The following is a 5,773-nucleotide window of genomic DNA, read 5'->3' as shown; positions in this document are numbered from 1 at the left end:
CAGCCAGTGTCGGCGACGGAATGCTACTGCGAAGATGTTGGTCCCGTATTGCGTTTCAACCGCGCGCCACGCTAACGGCAAAATACCGCGAAGCTTTTCCGCTTTTACCTTTCGAACGTTCGATTTGTTGAAACGCCGAGGAATCTAATCGCTATTCCGTCAAAGGTTTCAACAACAAGTGCGCGTAAGCTGCAAGTGGCAAGCACTTCGTGGGACCACAGAAAGAAAGCACGGCGCATCACGTATGTTTTGATTAATTATTTCAAGTTCTTTTGCCACCTACTTTTATCTATACTTGTCCACCATGACCATCATCATCGTCACCGTCGTCACCGTCATCGTCCTAAGATAAAGTCGCGAAGCTAGAAGCCTTACAAAACTGGGTCTGTGCGAAAAAGTGTCCATGGAACTACGTGTTTCCAACAAAGTAGTTCACCTTGAGCAAGAGTTGGCCACACAAAACACACATTAGCGTGATTGGGAGTTTTTTGGCTGAATAACGCCTTTTAAACTCCTCACGGCAGGCGGCCTGCTCCCACGTGTGGCAGTATGGGGGTGGAAAAACCGCCAGTTTACACCGGGGGCCACGAGCCGTCGTAAATAGGCGCATTTACCACGATTGTACCTCGCCACAAAACGCAGTGTCTAGCTGTGAATACTACGTTTGACATAATGGGAGTATTAAAAACTCCTGCGCCTCCTCCTTCTACTCTTCACCCCTTCCCCTTTACGCCTCATTACAAAATGGCTGGCAGTTGGTGTCGTGTGTCGTGTGAGCTCTAGCGTCCCCGAAAATTTATTGTCGCTATGAACTTGCGGCCGCACGAATGGATCTGAAGTGCTTCCCGACAACAGAAGCTCGTGGCGAGCATTGTGGAACCAGCCTAGACTACCGCGCGACGCCCTGCAACATCGCCTCCGAGTCACCGACCTTCGAGCCGACGGAGTACGCCAGCGAGCCGACGCTAGGCCTAAATGAAGTGATCGCTAACGGAGAGTGGCTCGTTAAAAACAACGGGGTTGTACCTCTGAGAGGCGGTTGAAGGTAAGATTTGCACGTTTTTTATTGTAACCAACATTTTGGGAGACTTGTGGCACTTCTAGTGTCACACAAACTCAGTGTGTTTCCCGCGTCACTGCACGGGCGATTCTCCGCCACTGGAGGCGAGCGTTGTGCGTGAGAGAGGGTGCCATGCCCGGTACGTCATTGGGGAGGCCGAACGGTGTGAAAGCAATGCGTACACTCTTAATCTGGATCCACATAAGATCCACTTAGTAACTGGAACTTTTTTGCAAAAAAGTTCCACTTATATATTTGGAACCGCGTTCCACATACCCTGAACATGTAAGTGGAACAGTGCACCACATATTTTTGCAGCTAAATTATCTGGATCGGCGTTCCAAATAAAAGTATACGGATCACTGTTCCAAATAAACGGGTAGTGTAAGTTACTGGAACACTGATCCACGTAAAATGATTATGGATTTATCCGGTGCGCCGTTCCAGGTACCTTCAGACCAGCTGTTTATATAAAACGGTGTTCCGATAGACGTTGAGAAGCTGTCTATGGGACTCCACTTTTCCAATATATCTGCTTTCCTGTTGGTATAAACTGAGGTCATTTGCCAGGGTGGCGGATGCATTGGTATCAGAAGGAAACCGCAAGCACCATTCTAACGCAGCCTTGACATATGGCCCACAGTGATACCAACAATTGGAAAACAGAAACCGCCGCAGCAGTGTGGTCCCTGACAGTTCCCAACAGTTGCCTATCGGAGCACAGTTCTATATAAAAGCTGGTCTGAGATACCTGGAGCGGCACACAGAAACTTTGGCTTCACCCGCCGCATCCTGTTCTGGGTTTTGGCTGCATGTAAAAGAAACAAGACTCGCATTAAAATACATACCAAACCAACTATTAGCACTGATACAATGCTTTTCAAAACACTAAGCAAATTTTATTCGCTCGTATTATTGCGTACATTTGAGATACGGAGACATATCTGTTTCCACTTGGGCAGAAAATGACCAGCGTACAGGATCATATACCACAACGATATCAAGTGGCCAAAACGATCTAAGTGGCATTATCCTATTTTCGCTAATATTTACCATTCTTTTTTGCTAAAAAAAAACAAGGGTAATAAAGATGGCTTTAAGCGCAACCGCGTCACAAACAGACTTGTACATCTACCCTCGCACTAACTCAAAAAGCATTACACAACACTGAGCATAAAATATGCTGTTTTATCACAGGAAATCAGGTACCGCAAATGCGGAAGTACCCACAGCGCTTGCCATACCATGTTTACGCATCCCGGTTCCAAAATATGCAGTTTGCTATTAAATTGTAGGGAAAAGCCAGAAATACGAGCCATACACGGTTGGATTATCGCAAGACCTGCAAGAGTGTAGGAAAAGAACACCGGAGCCAATAATAACAATATAACATTTGCACAGAAAAACTTATCGGAAGCATGTGGCACTATTGCACAACTAAAACACACCATATATCAATATCAAGCTAACTGTATTATCAAGCTAACTGTAGCCAAAACCGACTATATACGCGCCCTGAAAAAGCCTTTCACTGAAGCCGCGTTGCTTCCCCGACAATCTGTAGCTATTTAAAATAACTTATCCAAAAAAAAGCTCATAGCACCCAGTGTGAATCTTACAAAAGTTTACAAACCAGATAGCTCGGAGCATGTTACGCATTTTAAAATTTAACAAGCACCCTAACTCTAAAGACGTTATTAATTCCCTCAAGAACAATTCAGACATCCCAAATAACCAAGCCAGGTAGCGTTGAAACATACACGTAATCAATTTTACCAAGCGAACTTGGAAGCATTTTTCCAGCCGGAACATTTATCTCAGGTAAAATTCACAGTTGCGTGCTATACAAACCCTACTATCATGACGACAGTATGCTTGTGACCAAAGCACTGTCTCTAACAGGCAAGAAATGCAACTTTGTCCAAAGTAAACAACTTTTTCAAGCCAAATATGTATATTTCGCATTCTTCTAGGGCTTAGGTGTCAGCTAAGATACAGTACAAAAATTGATTAATAAAGCCCCAAACCGTCTGTGTAAATAATTACTCTCACGTTTGCATCCATCAACAGCAGCACTGCCATGGAAAAAAATTTCGAGCTGCACTTGAATAATAAAAACGTTACAGTGAAGTGCCATTAACTACATTAACAGAGTAACAGAGTAGCTGCAAAGGCACCCTGCGCTTTGTGCCAATGAAAAATTGCAAAGGAAAGCACGACTTCACTTTTGCAATTGACATGCCGCTTACATCTACCAATCATTTGAACCACGACATATCTTTCCGAATAGGCTTCAACGTCTAACAATAATTTAAAACCCCAAGTAGAGTGATCACATCAAGTCTTTCAACAGAGCTTTCAACTTAAATGACACCAGGCCACTGTTAAATGGCCAAGAACTCTCTGCAAAAGTCCCAAGAACTCTCCAAAGTCGCATAAGTTTCAAGAGATTAAGATGAAATATACGGCGAGGAGGATGACCACATCTTGATGTGACAACGCAGGCGGAAAATCCATGACGTGTTTCTTGGAGACAATATTTACGCTGCCATTTTCTTCTCTCAAAATAACTGGACCTCGAGAATAACTGGACCACGTCATGTACCTTTAAGGAAGGAAGAAGAAAATTTTGTTAGACGATGGCTTTAAATGAGTGAGTTGCTTAGGATACCCCTTTTATAGCACAGTAATCGATTGAAATATCAGCGATTTCTTGGTTTCTTTTCTGGGAATGCTGCTAACAATGTACAAAAAATATTAGCACAGACTGTCAATGGCCATTCTCTAATTCTGGAAAGCAACCGCACTGGGCGTGGCCGTGGCGCCGTATTATCACAGCAGCAACTCTCAATGTGAAAGCAAAATGTTTGCAAAACTTGAATGCAAAATAATAGTTTTTTTTGTCCACGTGTTGCAGCATCCCAAACAGGCTGAATGTGAAGGTATTTACCAATATTTGAGTTCGCGATTTATTTTTAACAGTAAGATTTTGCTACAAAGAAAACTACCAGAAATTCAGTCCCGCAAAAATAAAATGCCAGCTTCAATAAACACTACCATAAATTGAGTCCCACAAAAATAAAATGCCAACTTACCCAACTAAAATTAAGATGCAGGCGTTCCTGGCAGGGCCTCCTCGGAGTGCATTTCCAGGAAAGTTTTGCCAACGTGTTCCCAAAAGCTCTTACTGTCGTTTTCACCTACAGGTCAAGTTGTCACTGAAATGGTGTTCCGAAGCCATTACGTATATTGCAACTACCTAAAAAGGGACCATCAAAGTTCCAGAACTGGGAGTGCGTACTTACTTGTAGAATGCAATGATTTCATCCCGTACAACGGCTTTCATGTGTTTCCTTTTTGTGAACACACGCCTTCAAGAACGGTGAACACACGCCTTCAATAACCAGGAAAATGGCAGTATGCATTCCTTGTTCCATTGTTTTAAGTCCCCGTCCGCCCTATTTCCTAGAAAATAAAAACAGTATAAAAATATCGAAGCATAAATATACGCTTCCCTCTAAGAAGGGAGTACTACAAGATCTCGTACAATGCCTGATTAGTTGTGCTAAAATTTATTTTGCAGCACGAGCCCTGGTAACATTTTCAGGCGAAACATAAAAATATTTGAACATTTTTAGGCTCACCTGTCATTGCTCCATGCGGTGTGATGAACGTCTGTATAATACGCAACACTCAAGGGGCACTCTTTCGTGGCTTTATGACTTCCACAATGCATTCATAATCTGCCACACTTGTCACGACGACGCCTCGGCGTGCCGAAGATGTCTTCAGCCACAGTGAATGACACAGCCATGATTTCAGAGGTATATGTAAGGAATGGAAATAATTCGTTTTAATTTCTGTTCTTCAGACAAAGGAAAACAATTGTCGCAAACTACCAGTGTAGAGACAAATGTCTTCACAGTCAGACATCTGGACAGGTTATACAGATCGAATACAGAATGTAGCAATCTGCTTTCGCAGTATATTTTCTAAGTTCAAGGAAGCACAGAAATGGGTTAATGTTGGGTGCACATAGTGATGCAAGAACTTATCACCTGAGCGTTGTCGGAAATTATTTCGACTCTCGGGTTACCACCGACATTGACGGCATAAAAATGCAAGAGTGGCTTATTTCTAACACGGTTCGTGAAGTAGCAACCACTAATTATGGATATTGGATAATTATCCTGAAGTCTCAAGTTACCACTGACATTAATAGCATAGAAACGGCAGCACACTTTCTATATACCCGCTGCGTGTTTCCACATCTCTTCCCCTTTACAAAAGAAACGTTGATTGATTGATTGTAGGGCTTAACGCGCCGACGCAACGCAGGCGATGAGGCGCGCCGTAGTGGAGGGCTCCGGATTAATTTTCACCACCTGGGGATCTTTAACGTGCGCCGAAATCTCAAACCTACGGGCGTTTTTGCTTTTCGCCTCCATCAGAAAAGCGGCCGCCGCGACCGGGAATCGAACCCGCGACCTTGTACTCAGCAGCGCAACGCCTTAGCCACTGAGCCACCGCGGCGGGTACAAAAGAAACGTTTGTTACTGCGGTACTGCTAAGACAACAACTGTCCTCTTCCATTTCTCTACACTTCAGGCAATGTTATTTAAAATAGATCATCTCAATTGGTCAAAGGAATTGGAAGAAACATGGAACATAAACATAACAATGGAATCATGGAACAGATAAACGTAAGATTAC

At 43.5% G+C, this 5,773-nt stretch overlaps 1 long non-coding RNA gene across 1 annotated transcript; it reads right to left on the bottom strand.

Annotated features, from left to right (window-relative positions):
* Window positions 1–1,350: 1,350 nt before the first annotated feature.
* LOC144157800 (uncharacterized) lies at window positions 1,351–5,263 on the bottom strand. The gene is made up of 4 exons (XR_013319864.1): window positions 4,705–5,263; window positions 4,366–4,525; window positions 4,156–4,278; window positions 1,351–3,665 (listed from the first exon to the last, which is right to left on the bottom strand). It is a non-coding gene; the product is annotated as an uncharacterized LOC144157800 (long non-coding RNA).
* Between the last annotated feature and the right edge of the window lie 510 nt (window positions 5,264–5,773).

Source organism: Haemaphysalis longicornis, unplaced genomic scaffold (assembly GCF_048455015.1).
Source record: "Haemaphysalis longicornis isolate Haplotype H1 unplaced genomic scaffold, Haemaphysalis longicornis Haplotype H1 scaffold_10, whole genome shotgun sequence".
Lineage (NCBI taxonomy): Eukaryota > Metazoa > Arthropoda > Arachnida > Ixodida > Ixodidae > Haemaphysalis > Haemaphysalis longicornis.
Note: the sequence above shows the minus strand (reverse complement) of the source record. Positions and strands in the feature narration are given on the sequence as shown.